This window comes from Pomacea canaliculata, linkage group LG13 (assembly GCF_003073045.1).
Source record: "Pomacea canaliculata isolate SZHN2017 linkage group LG13, ASM307304v1, whole genome shotgun sequence".
Lineage (NCBI taxonomy): Eukaryota > Metazoa > Mollusca > Gastropoda > Architaenioglossa > Ampullariidae > Pomacea > Pomacea canaliculata.
In genome coordinates this window covers 3,690,711-3,704,335 of record NC_037602.1, presented here as the reverse complement: position 1 = coordinate 3,704,335, position 13,625 = coordinate 3,690,711, and the positions used below count along the sequence as shown (strand labels likewise).

The 13,625-nt window shown below is 40.2% G+C and overlaps 1 protein-coding gene across 3 annotated transcripts in view; it reads right to left on the bottom strand.

Moving 5' to 3' along the window:
- Nucleotides 1-13,625, bottom strand: part of LOC112554255 (gonadotropin-releasing hormone receptor-like) — a 115,054-nt gene that overhangs the window by 22,799 nt on the left and 78,630 nt on the right. The gene's annotated exons all lie outside the window — the stretch shown is intronic.

Genomic DNA, 13,625 nt, shown 5'->3' with positions numbered 1-13,625 from the left:
TGAATCATGTTTACTTTCTGCTAGAGACCGAAAGCAAAATAACATTCTTTGTCAATCTCAATAGAGACCTAAAAAATATATAAAAACATAAGCTTTTTAAATTTGTCTACATTATCTAATAAAAAAGGTAAAAGGATAAAGTGAATTAGTGTACGGATGGAAAACGTTATTAGCTGCCAAGTGAACGTTAACCTTGTAGACTGAACAAGGTCTTTACGTGAGGGAAACAGAAATTTATCTATGTACTATACTGAACGTTGAGAAGTACGAGTTACCTCGGAGTGTAGGCAGAGGATATCAAAGTAGTGGAAGATAATGAGCATTGCGCAACCTGATAAAGAGACAATACAACTCATCAACAGAAATGGCATACTAGTGGACATATCTTTCCATGATGTAGAGGAAAATGCGTCAGGGCTGTCGATCTGTCGTAAAGACGCACCTGTATACGAGGCATTGCTGATCGCGATTTGGCTTAGGTGGTAATGGAGGTGTGTGAAGTATTCTAATCCTTTTATTAGAAGCGTTGTGCGAAGATATGTTTTAGTATATAAATGAAGATGGGTTTCTCAACGCAGACTTAGAGTTACTGGGGGGTATCTTAACTTTCACTTATACTATAGTCGATAATTCTCCAACTGATCCGCCGTGAGCTGGAAGATTTTGTAAGACTAAACATCACCGCGCTGAGAAGGGTCTGTTATCCAGTTCCTGCCTATAACGTCTGTGTGTAGTATCTACCCTCGTGTCGAATCCAAGAACTTAGGTACCGATGGAGCTACAAAGTGTGAGTAATTGGTCACTCTCTTGCATCGCAGTTCTGGCAGCTGCCTTCTAATCATTGGAGAAGCAGCGAAAGGCTTGACACACGAAACAACATGGAACATATCTTTTACATAGGCCTTACGTGTAGACCCGATGGACACGAGGCGTGTGTGGAGAGGCTCTGCCAGGGCGGCCACTGAATGAGTGTAACTTATCGAGACCCTGGTGATGGCGGTAGATTAGAAGATCGAGTTGCGTCTTAATAGTAAGTGTTGGCCTTTTCTCTCGGCTCCTGTTTCACGTAAAATTCTCTCGGATGTGTTTGATTTTTTCTTTCCGTCATAGAGGCCCTTGAGAGTCGGAATTTATTAAACATCTCTTTTGTAGTCTATTATAGATTCTTCATACGGAAAGTAATTAGGAAGCAAAAAGAATAGGATATACATTGTGTGAATAAGTTATGAACGAAATAATACCATATACACATCCTCTAAAATTCTCTCTCATACACTCTCTTTCCTTCTCTCTCTCTTCTCTCACACAACAGCTCACTCTCTCGGCCAGTATGTCAATAAAGAGTTGTGAGTTCTCCACGACTTTCTCTAGTCCCGCTCATCATGATGTTTAAAAAACAAAACCGAAACACACTTCCAACCATGACATGATTCCAATTTGCGTTACACCGCCGAGCGCATGGGCACAGAAAAAAATTACAAAATACATGCCTTTACAAAATAAACAAATAACTAAATTGATTCTCACCTGAAAACTTCACGCGAAGTTGCGTGAAATGGTTATGAAGAATTAAAAGTGGAGGCCGTAGGCGTATCCAGTTGATGATACAATAGGGCACAACATAACAGAAGAAGGGAGGTATTGAGTTAGTACTGTTTCCGCCACTCTTCTTTGTGGAGAGCCAAAAGTGACACATTGGTAGAACTCCCTGGAAGTCCTCGCATGACATGAACCCACGCTGTTGCACCATCTAACAGAAGACATCTCAGTCAGAACGCATGGCATCAGTCAGAAGTCTTCAGAGAAACATTTTAGAAGATAGTGTGTGGTGTGTGTGGTGGTGATTTGGAGTGTGTCATTCACACAATAACTAGACGGTTATTGCTTGCTGTTTTTAGATGGAGAATATTTTTCTAGTTTTATTCATCCAAAGCATGTTTGCTGCGTGCGCATACGTGTCTGTCGCATGGAATATACCAAATTATTTGAGCGCTTGGCCAAAGATTGACAACCCAGCAAAACATCATCATCAAGAAGCCTTGCAAGGATCAACAAGCTCAGCAAATGATGTGAATCCTGGCTAGAATGTTCTTTCCTCAAGCTGTCATTTCTTTTTTTACTATCGCCATGATTTCCCCATATGTCAAACGCAGACCCAAAACATTAACAACAGAAACAACGTCAAAACGCCAAAAGCAATTTTTTTCCCCAAAAAAAATAATATTCATTTTTTCCAACATAAAACTAGGAAATTGTCTCAGATGTGCTACGGCCTTGACAAGAAGTGCAATCATTATTTTCTCGTGAAGTTTAATGGGTAAAAATGGCTACAAAACCAGTTTCTACAGAGCTTGACGAAGTGACTGCGGACATTAAGATGAATTCACATTTCTTGACATGATTATTGCAAAAAGGACAAAAGGCTATGAGCGGGGACGTGGCTGAATCATTGTCTTATGATCACTAACTGAAGCCTGTTTAAACAGAAAAAGCAGAAGAAATGTAGAAAAGAAGAAACAGTGAAAAAAGACCAAATCTTTTGTAGAACAGCAAAACATTTTCAAAGAAATGGAACAATTGTATCTGGAAGAGAGTTTCAGCTACCTTTTCTAAAAAAATTTTTTGTCCTCAGGGTTTTCACTACTTTGCGTGTGTGTGTGTGTGTGTGTGTGTGTGTGTGTGTGTGTGTGTGTTGTTTGTTTTTTAAATGTTCTGCCCATCGAAGCTTTACAGAAACTATCTTGCCAACATCAGCGAATCAACGACTATTTCTCGATACTGACGTTTGTTGTGGTTGACATTTATTCTGCTCCACAAAAACAAACATAACCACTGTTCAGTGGCTGACTGTATAAAGCACAATGTCGACGAAAGACATTACACACAGACGATAAGCACAGCTTAACCTCATCAGGCTCCCAGGGGGATGTCGGGGAAAGTGACAAATGTGTGGTGAGGGATAGAATTTTTTCTTCCAGCCCATCCTGTGTTTCCCATACAACAAAGCAGACTATTCTCCTGACAGTCCAAAGGATCGGGCTGGAGGGTGCTTTGACCTGCTGTAAGTATCGCCATTGTGTGGACTAGGAACTACAATGTTCTTGTTTGTTTAATTCAAGACGAAAAAACAGGTAAGAAAAATAGCTACGATACCAGTCCGAAAAGGGCATACAGTGCGATAAGTTTTTTTTTTATTTACTGTTTTGCTTGAATCTTTGCCAGGATTTGTGTCGGCAGACTAACAGCCCAAGAAACATTGAGAAGAATTATTTATGGATGTGCTTTTGTGTGTGTGTTGTGTGCTCACGCGTGCTTGAGGGTGCATGCGGACATGGAATATTCTCATGGCTTGGTCACGAGAGTCTGATAACGAAAATAATCCCCAAACCTATTGATCATTGGAGAGCTAAAGGCCACACTTATTTCAGGACCAGCAGTCGCCATTTCTTCCTCTTCCCTGCCTTAAATTTCCCAACCTTCAGAGGAGTCGGGCACCCAACAGCTGGGTCGACTTGGGGGAATTGGCTGCTCGTCTCCGGATTGAGGCACCAATGCTCTGAGCACTCAACTATGCTAATCCCCCAACCCTTAAAGACTAATTAAAAACTAGAATGTCTCCTTACTAATCTTTAGCACAGAAGGACCTACAAAGTTTTGATCACCTAAAGATTTAGGCCACATTTTATAGAAGAATGAAGGAACAAAATTGTGTTCTTAAATTGAATAGTTTTATAGTTCAGTGAGGTCGTGGGGATGAAGAGAATTACAACATATTTTCATGAAAAGACACATTTTTATATTGGTTTCCTTATTAGCCAAGTTGCATTGCTGTAAAACAGTCTGAAAGTAAAACCAAAAATAGGGTCTTCGTACTTTCCTAAACAGAAAATTTTTTTTAAAAAAAGAAAGACAGGCACCAGACAGAAAATTTAAGAATGGGGACTTACAAATTTATTTTTATACGTATTTGTGCTTCTCTCGACACTTCTAAAGCTCGTAGAAAGGGAGTTAAGCTGCATTGGCCGTGTACTGCAAGCTGTCTGGCGTGAATGAGAACAGAAAAATGGGATGAAAAAGAGATAAATCCCGAAAAGCTGCTTTCGGGGTAACAATTGTTCGCATTGAAGCGTTTCTGTCCAGGCAATTTGGGAACTGTGAAAGGCGAGACCAAAAAAAAAAAAAAAAAGAAAAACTGTGCGAGAATGTCCCATCCGCATCTTTTGAATCGCCGTGAGATGACCTGCTGGAGACTGATGTGCAATGAAGATAATCTCTTGCAGGAACAGCAATGGACCTTCTAAGATAAATTGATGGAAATAAGATAACAATAGAAGCTTGTTCTTTGGAGGCAAAGCACCCAACCGACACAACATATTTTAAAGACGTTTTGCTGCTGTATCTTCATCTTTAAGAAATCGCTTTTTCCGCTTTCTGGGGTTTGATAAGTTCAGGACGGATGAATAAACTGATAACAGATAAGTTGATTTGTGTTTTTATTTCATGTGCATAGTTGATAACTTTCAGACAGGAGTCAAGCTGTTGGTTTTTCCCCGTGGCAGCTATTCAGATTAAATGGAGTCTTTCTAAGACCCATGTTTTGGGGAGAGAGAGAAGGTCTCCCATCCCAGCTGCTCTTCTTCTTTTTATACATTCTCTCTGCACTTCAGCAAATAGCTAAAATTAGCCCAGACCGGGTGGAAGAATCATCTCCCTGCATATCGAAAGGGCTCGTGTTTACCCACCCTATAATTTGCTGATATCCTGCTGGAAGGTATCCGCTTCCATTTCCGCATGCCCCGAGTTACGAATTTCACGTAGTGGCCTGTCACGTAGTGGTCTATCATGGCGCATCTCCATCTCCATCACACCAGCACTTTTCAACACTCCAGTCTGGCATCGGATAAGCTGAGCAAAAGCTTGAGAGAAACAGTAAATTCTGCTTTTTGGGGAAGGGAACTACATCCTGCTCCCGAACCACACCCACTGCGGTCTGAGCATTGCCAACCCCTTTCCTGCTAGTGTCGATACCCAGAAGAAATCTGTGGTTTAGGAAGATTTTGACCCATCCAATCTTTGCACAATTCACTTGAAGAAAAGTAATATTTTCGGTGCTTTTTAATTTGTCAGCAAAATGTTTTTATAGCCTTTCATGACGAAGAAGGCCAAAGAGACAAGCCATTTTGATCGGTGAATGTTTGTGGGGAAATTGGTACAGTTTCGTCTAATAAAGATTTTTTAGGCCATAAATCTTTCAAGCTAAGAACAAAAGAGCAAAGATACTGGAATGACCCGAGAGTTTTGGCACGATGTTACTACAAAACATGTTTATGTTGATTGCAGGCCAAAAAAACAACAGACAAACAAACATGAGAGCTAACCGCCCCGGCACACAGCTGCTTTGTGGCAAAGGGAGCCGACAACTGATTGTTGCTTAAATCAGACAATGATCCTGTGAGTTGCAAGTCAGCAACTGGAAGCAGGAAGCGACCTGCCCGTGGGCGTGAACCTCTGACTCCAGGGACCTAACGATGTTTATTTTTAGCTTTTTCTCCTCCCTCCATCACTCCTTACAAACTTTTAGACTTTTCATGCTAGCACTGTTCATATTTGTGTCTTCTCATTTCCATATCTTTACCATTAGTACTATGTCATTAGCCAAGTAATCCCTTTGAGACGGAGAGTTGTCCATGTCATATATCAAGAATCACGAAAGTTAGGAAGAGGGCACAAGAGATGCAATATATATTAAATGCAGATATTATTTATTTACTTTCTATGTGGCATGGTTGCTTCTGACGGGCACCAGGTGGCAGGACTGGAACTCAAATGAGGAAGTTCTCAAGAGAGCCATCATGCTTGGTAGTAATCCATTCTGCCCAAACAGTCAGCTGTGATCGATAGGCTGGTCACGTGACAGCAAATTGGATGTTTGTGGGGTTTGGGGACACAAGGCTCTCCCCAAGAATCGAGCAAAAAGGCCAGGCTTGCAAATAAGAAAGGTAATGTCTCTCACACTGCAAGTAGGAGGGGAGGGCGGGGCTGACGAATGTGTAGAAACGGATTACCGCCTTTTGTGGGAGATTTTGCGAGACCTGAGCCATCAAGAAGCCCTATGTCCAGACAAGCCACTCATCACAGACTCAAAGGCAGCCGACAAGTTCAGGACGAGTGTCAAAGACAGAATCGAGGTACCAGTGCGAACGGCGGTCAGTGCAGAAAGCGGTTTCTCGGCCGCAAAGATCTTGGCTTGAAAAATAAGACATTTCACCGACTTTCTTCTACTGACAGCCATAAAACGGAAAGAAAACATGTCTTTTTTCCTTACTCCTTGTATTACAAAAACGGAAATAGTCTACGGTACAGAAGCAAAAATGAAACAAAAAAAATGAAATAAATTTTAAAGCTTACCTCGCACAATACAACAGGTAAAGGCTCAAATTCAAGGGTTTCAGGAAGCACGAGGTCGGGTGCACAGAGGGGATAGCAATTAGCTAAAGTCCTTATAAAATATTAGGCTAAGGGTTAGCATCCAGCTACCATGTCAGTGATATGCCAGGTGTCATAAAATCTCTATTGCAACATTTCTATTCTCAGATCATTCGGAGGTTCCATCGCATTACTAGTGATGGTCGCACAAGCTTTTCTTTCTTACGAACTGCATTTAAATACTCAACAGATGTCATTCATTGAAATATATTCTTTTATGCCACGTTTAACACATTAAATATTCATGAATACAGGTCAGTCCAGATCTTACATTATTTTTTAAAATATTGTATCCCAAAACAGTTTACAAAAAAAACAAAGAAGAAAATGTCATAAAACGGTATTCTTTGATTGTTATGACAGTGACCTCCAACTGAATTGTAAAATAATTACACTGAATGTTCCATTTGTCAAAAGTAATATCTTAATCCCCAAATGCCAAACACTAAACACTAAAATACCAAGATAAACTGTTTTAAACTGTCGGTTTCAAACACACCCAGCAAGTTTTTTTTCATAAATTGCTGACTGACCATCTTACGGTTGTATGGCACGTAGCCAAGATGTCTGATAACGATTCGCATTTGTCATCGTGGAGAGAAATTATTACAGAGAAATATCACTGGTCGCAAGGAGGCTTCAAGCGATGATTCGTTTAATGTCCGATGCCATAAATATGGCGTCGATACTTGCAGTAAGATCCGTTTCTTAACAGCACTTCTTTTAATATACGTTGACGGCGGACTGGGAGGTAAACAGGAAGACGCCAGCACGTAGCATCCAAACTTGCATTATGTATCAGTCAATACTTGTGAGTGTGGGCGTGAATCTGGATTTCAGTAATGAGTGAGCCCTTGCGTGCCTGTCTGGTTGCGTGAGGGAGACACAGCAAGAGAAATAGAAAAAAAAAAATATATAAAAAATACATCTACACTTAAGAACGAGAAGTTGAGAGCACTCAACCCCTCACAGACCCATCCAGCCATCACTTATCCTTGTCACAATAAACTCATTTATTCCGAAAGCTGCATAAAAACAAGCATTTGAGAAGTGTTTAAATGAAAGTGTTTTAAAACCGTTGTGACCTTTAGCAGATGTAGGGTGACCCCATAACGTGACATGTTAAGTGAATGCCTGAGCGTGCAAGAGCTTCGAGAAAGTTACGGCCACTCGAGTGCCCATGAACTACAGGCCAGAAGGAAGATAGAATTCCATCACGCAATTCTTGTTTACATCGAGGCTGTTTGTCGCAAAAAGTAAACATGGCAATAAGAAACCTTAATATTAGAAAACAAATTTCTCCAGGACGTGGTAATAAACAGCGAAGTCTCCAAAAGTTGCTTTTGACATTCTTCGAAAACAAACCCTTCAGTTGCTGCTCGTGAAGGAAGCACTACAACACGAAGAACAACAAGCATATCAACTGCTATGAATGTTTAAAGACCATAACATCTGGTCTTAATGTTTTTAAAGTTATCCTCAACAGAAAAAGTGTTCGATTGGAGTAACGGGCTTGGAGTGATGGAGAGGGTGGAACAAGTCCAAAGCTCATTACAAAAGAAATGTTGGGAGCAAATAAGGATTAAATGTTTGTCCTGTATGGGTTACACAAATATAGTTTATAATTTATACAATCTCCACGTAACATGATTTCTACATTTTATTTATAAATGCTATCTGCAAATAATTTTTGTGCTAATGTGAAATCGATTCGTATAAAAAGTTGAGAAGATTTAGTAAATTTATGATGTTTGTTTTCCGTTCATGATTCTTTTTCGTTAATTGCAATATCTCAAAGTCTGTATAAATAGATGTTTTGATAGGTGCCCAAACCAATTTCTTATCAGCTTTTCAAACTTGTCTAATAGAAGTTCAGTGGTGAAGACAAGTTTGCTTGGGATCAAGCATGTTTCCCATACTCGTCCCGTTTTTCCCTAACAAGGTTGCCAAAACCAAAGAATTTTGTTTTAATTATCTTACATCCCACAGTTCCCTCGAGGACTCGCATTCTTAATCAGACAAACAGAAAAACCTATCAGAATCTTCAAGGGAACTCTTTCCTAACAGAGGCGACAAGAAGAGACGCCACAGATACAACATTAAAGCATCTGCTCATGCGCCCCGCCGTCGCATATTGAGACATCTGCGCATGTCCAGTGTCACCCTGACTTGTCGCCCCCTCAGGTTGTCTGTAATTGATGAAAAACATGTTTGTGTGGGAGACAATTTTCTACCAAACAGATCGCATGTGCCGTCTGTTGCTGTGTACACAGCTGTGGAAGAGCAGGATATTAAAATACAAATGGAGACTTTTTATGTGATACATGGGACATGAACAAAAGTAATACGACAGAATATGTTGCTTTGTTTACTATTTGTAGTTACTGGTTATTTACACACAATCTACATATATACTAGCTAGGACAGGTGCTCGATCAACGACAGTAAATTGAAATACATCCCCTGTAACAGTCCTCAGAGTGAAGATAATGCTTTAAAACTCATACAATGACTCAGATAAACAAGCAGGAATGTGTTTGGAATGGGAAAAACGTTTCTATTTTATTTCATTCATGTTATATCCGATTTCATATTAATGAAAAAAGTAAGTTTTTAGCCTGCAGGAATAAACATAATCAAACTGTACACAGCAAACACACACAGAGACAACAAAGGAAATGCAAGCAAAACAATGGGAGACAAAAAAAGAGAGAGAAAGAATTGGTGAGAGAGAGATATAAAGAGAGAAAGTTAGAAACGAATAAGAACAGTGAGAAAGAGAGTGAAAGAGATTATGTGTGTAGAGTAAGAAAAAGAGTGAAAGTGACTGAAGAAGAACTACAGAGAAAAGGTCACTGAGGACAAGTTGACTGACAAATTCCTTCTTGTTGATAAATGAAAGAAGAACTCAGTATGGAGGTTTCCGCAAGCAAGTTCATTCTTTTAAAAGTTTTTACCCGAGCGTACAACATTATGAATCTCTCGGGGGAACTGCGGTGAAAAGACAAATGGAAAACCTTTTTGCCGAGATTCCAGCGCCATCAACTCGTTTCTAAGACTCGGTAGCCAGGCCATTTCCGCAACAACTTGCAACAGCGTGGGCTAATTGTAAATGCAACAGAGATGTGGATTCTGTTCACACCCAGCAGCAGGCCGACAACAAGATCATCGGGGACAAATTTCAAATGTCATTCATCACACTCTAGGGACGACTTCAAGTATGTCCACCTCACCACGCGGAACAATCAATGGTCATCGAGGTGTGTAAACATGTTACAAGTTCTCGGTGGTCACAACAGCGGTGCTCGTGATCTCACCAAGGACACAGGACTTGGGGTGGGGTCAAATACTGGGGTGCGGTGGGGTCAAACTCTGGGAGGGGGGGTCAGCGACTATTCTAATTCGCGGCAGACGACATTCGCGGTGACCCGTTCGCTCACCCGAGCTGTTATTTACCACCGCGTCTGTCCTGAAAGGAACCAGCGACAAACAGGGGTGAAAACAGATTTGTAAATTATACAACCGACCAGAAAGCGCGGAGGGAAGAGGTCCAAGGGGATGTAGAGAGGAAGATGGGATGCGGGAGAAAAATGGTGGCATTGGCTCTTGCGTGCAGAAGTTTCGGGGGGCATTAGTACGAAAGGGTCAGGAATTAAAAGTTTTGTCTAAATCCTTTCCAATAATTGTAGGATATTTATTTATTTTCTCCGTCGAGAAGCATACGATTTTATACTGATGACAAGGTGATTGCAACGTCCATTCTTTTAGGGATGTCTTCTGCAACCGAGTTTTTTTTTTTTAAGTGCTAACAAGGGCTTGGTCATTAGCATCTTGTTTGTGTGTTTAGGAGTACAGATCCCGAAACAGCAAGAGTAAGTAATCATCATCATCATCATCATCATCATCATCATCATCATCATCATCATCTTCAAATGCATCACCATCACCAAAGACATAAGACGAGAGGAAGAGAGTAACACGATGTAGTGTAACCAAAAGTCGAACAAATTAAGTTTGAATTGAAACCTCGTCTCGTTGACTTCGTGGTCTCTGCTGGACGTTTACAGACATCACGCGATGCTTCCATTACTTCCATCTACGAGCCGTTAAAGTGTCGGTGCTCCAGCTGGTAATTGCTTATCTTGCGACTGATTATCACTGGCAAGATGGGGCTTATGTCAGTCGTTTGTTTACCTCCTCAACCGTCCTCCAGCCCCTCTACCCCGACCGAAAAAGTCTCCGTGTTGGTCATAACAAGATCTTGGCCTCCAAGAACATATGTATTTTGGTCCAGTGTCGCCAAGTCTTACACTTAATGTGAACTGTAAATGTTAACTTACAGCTCTCAGCCAGGGCTTAGACCGTCTGCACACCTTTTTTGATGCTCTGGTGGGATTGACTCGGAGAAACGAAATAATGATTTTACTTCCTGTACTGCATTTTTTTTTTGCTTTAGTTTGTTCGTTTTCTTTCTTTCATTTCCTTTTTCCTTCTTGCTTTCATTTTTTTTCATCTTTTATCCTTTCTTAATCTCTCTCTCTCGCTCTTACAGTCATTCATTCATTTCCTTTGTCTTTTTTTCCTCTTTCTCCCAGACGCAAGCGCACGTCCTCCCACACACAAAACAATCTGTGTGCATCCATATGATTGAGTGCACATGTAGCAGAATACTACTCATTGTCTCATAAATCTTTGCCGGGCAGGATATCTAAATGGCTGCTATCAAGAGGTCAGGGTGTCACCCTTGCTGTCTGGGTCTGCTTGTGCGGGCTTCCCTGCTGACGTGGCCAAAGCCTGCGAACAGCGCTCTGATTGTCTCTCAGTCAATCATTCATCAACCAAGATTTCCCTCCCTCTCTTTTTCATAAATTTACTTCAGTTGTTCTGTATAAATACACTTTTCTGCGAACCGTCAAGTAAGTAAACTGGTTGTCAAAATGGAACATTAACCTCTTTGGATTTCTTTGTTTCTTTCATTTTCTTTTTTTTCTTCTATCCTTCTTTCTTTTTTTTTTTTGTTTCTTTCTTTCGCATAGAAATAATTCTTTGACTACCCTGGTTCGCATTTTCAAGAAATGTATGTGTCTAAACATCGTTACATCTTGCTCTAGCATGCATCTAATTCTTTGTGTGTATGCAATTCGAGATGTTGCTCTTCAGAAGCTTCTTTCATCTCTGCATTGCAGACAGAACAACAAAAGAAAAAAAAACAGCAGTAGAAGCAACATCAAAAGTTTTACAAATCTTTTCCTCGGGTTGCTTTACGCCGGTCTTTACGTGCCTTGTCCTGGAGCTGCACCATAAAGTTGTTATGATGTTGCCACCATCGATTGGAGTATTTGCATTTCAGTTCTATCTCACCCAACTGGCTTTACACAATATTCGAAATTCGAGCACTGGAAAATATTTTTGTGAGAGGAGGCTATAGCCAAATACTTGTATATAACTCCGTGGTTCCATATCACCTTCAGCAATGGCAAAATGCGAAAAACTCAGATCCTGAACGGACTCCATCTTCAAATTACCTGTCTATAGTTTTAGGTTCATTAACCTTCATCAAAATATATTTAAACTATTGACTCAAGCTGGGTCTACAAAAAAATGTCATTGCTAGAAATGTCACAGATTTTTGTAATAGAGTTAGTAGTAAATTGATCATTTTATCTGCGCAAACTGATTTTTCTCATTCCCTGAAGCAAAATATCATCAAAACATCAGCTGATCTGATTTCATCCTTGCCAGTCAAGCCTCCCTTTGCCAGAATACACACGATAACTGGTTTACCGACTCTCTTACTCTCTGGGGCAAAAAAGAGTAAGTAGATTGCCAGGCACCTTCAAATGGTTTTTTTCTAGTACAGGCTGAAAAGAATCGTCTCTACATCAAATGAAAGCAATTATCAGGCGCCTTCGTGAAGAGCGTTTGAAAACTTTTAAATAGTTATAAACCATCGAATTAACTTCGAGATTAATACATCATCATTTCATGGCAATTATTCCCTAGTAAATTACGATATGTCAAGTCGTGAAATGTTTTAACCCTCTTATCATTCAACAAGAGTTTTTCCTCTTTAATAATCCTCATCTTTGTGAAGCAGCCAAGAGAAGACGACGATGTGTTCAAGACCTGGCTCCAGCTCTGTTTATTAGATGAGATTTGCAAGACATAATGTGAGCGTGCTTGTGTGTGTGTTTGTGACCCTATGAATAAGGGAGTTATTATTAATTAGTTTGTCTGAAATAGGGAGGGAAAGGCTTTATACAAATAAACAGTATTAATTATTTTGAATATTGTGGTCTAACAAAAAAGTCGTTTTAAACATTACCATTGTCCACCTCTTTGTCATTTCTTCTCTCCTTCTCTAATCCAATATTTTCTCTTTTTTCCTTCCCTTTCACTCTCTCTGTTTTCAAGTGTCTCTTCCTTAATCATTTCTTTCCCTCTTTCATTCATCGTTGCCTGTCACCCTCGTATCGAATGTCAACACCCCGGCTGCTCACTGCCATCTTAGCCTTTGACATTTAAACTCTTGTCTTTGCTCTTGTAGAATGTCGACTTCTGAGTGGAGAAGTTCTGGTCGGTTCCATAGAAAAATCCAATTCCACGTCAAGGCCGCCCCCAACACAAGGAATGTTTGAACTGTCCAGTCCGTCTGGTCCATTCACATCGCCAATAATGACATCTACACGATAGCTCTCCAGCCCTCCAGTGGGACATTCCTTGTATTCCAGGTCTGGTTAGGGACCGGCAAATATTCCCAAGAGATATTGGCATTACTTGATTTAGCTTTTGAGAAGGTGTGAATCTGAACACTCATATAAAAGCTAGTCCGTTGTTGTTGTCGTCAACACCATTTGCCCTGGTGGCACTCCAACGGTCATTTATATATTGATTGATAAATGACTTTATGTAAGATTTAAACATGTCGTGGTGGACATTAATCATTCAAATGTTTACACAGCTCTTTTCTATTGCTTAAAATTCCAACTGGTAAACGTCCAAGAAAACTGTAATAATAATACTGAAGGGGAAAAGGCAAGGAAATAAAACTTTATGGTATAGCGTTCTCAATCTTTTTTCTCAAGTGTTTGGTTTGCCGGAGTTCTTTGAATGCTATGATTTTTTATTTGAGTGAGTCA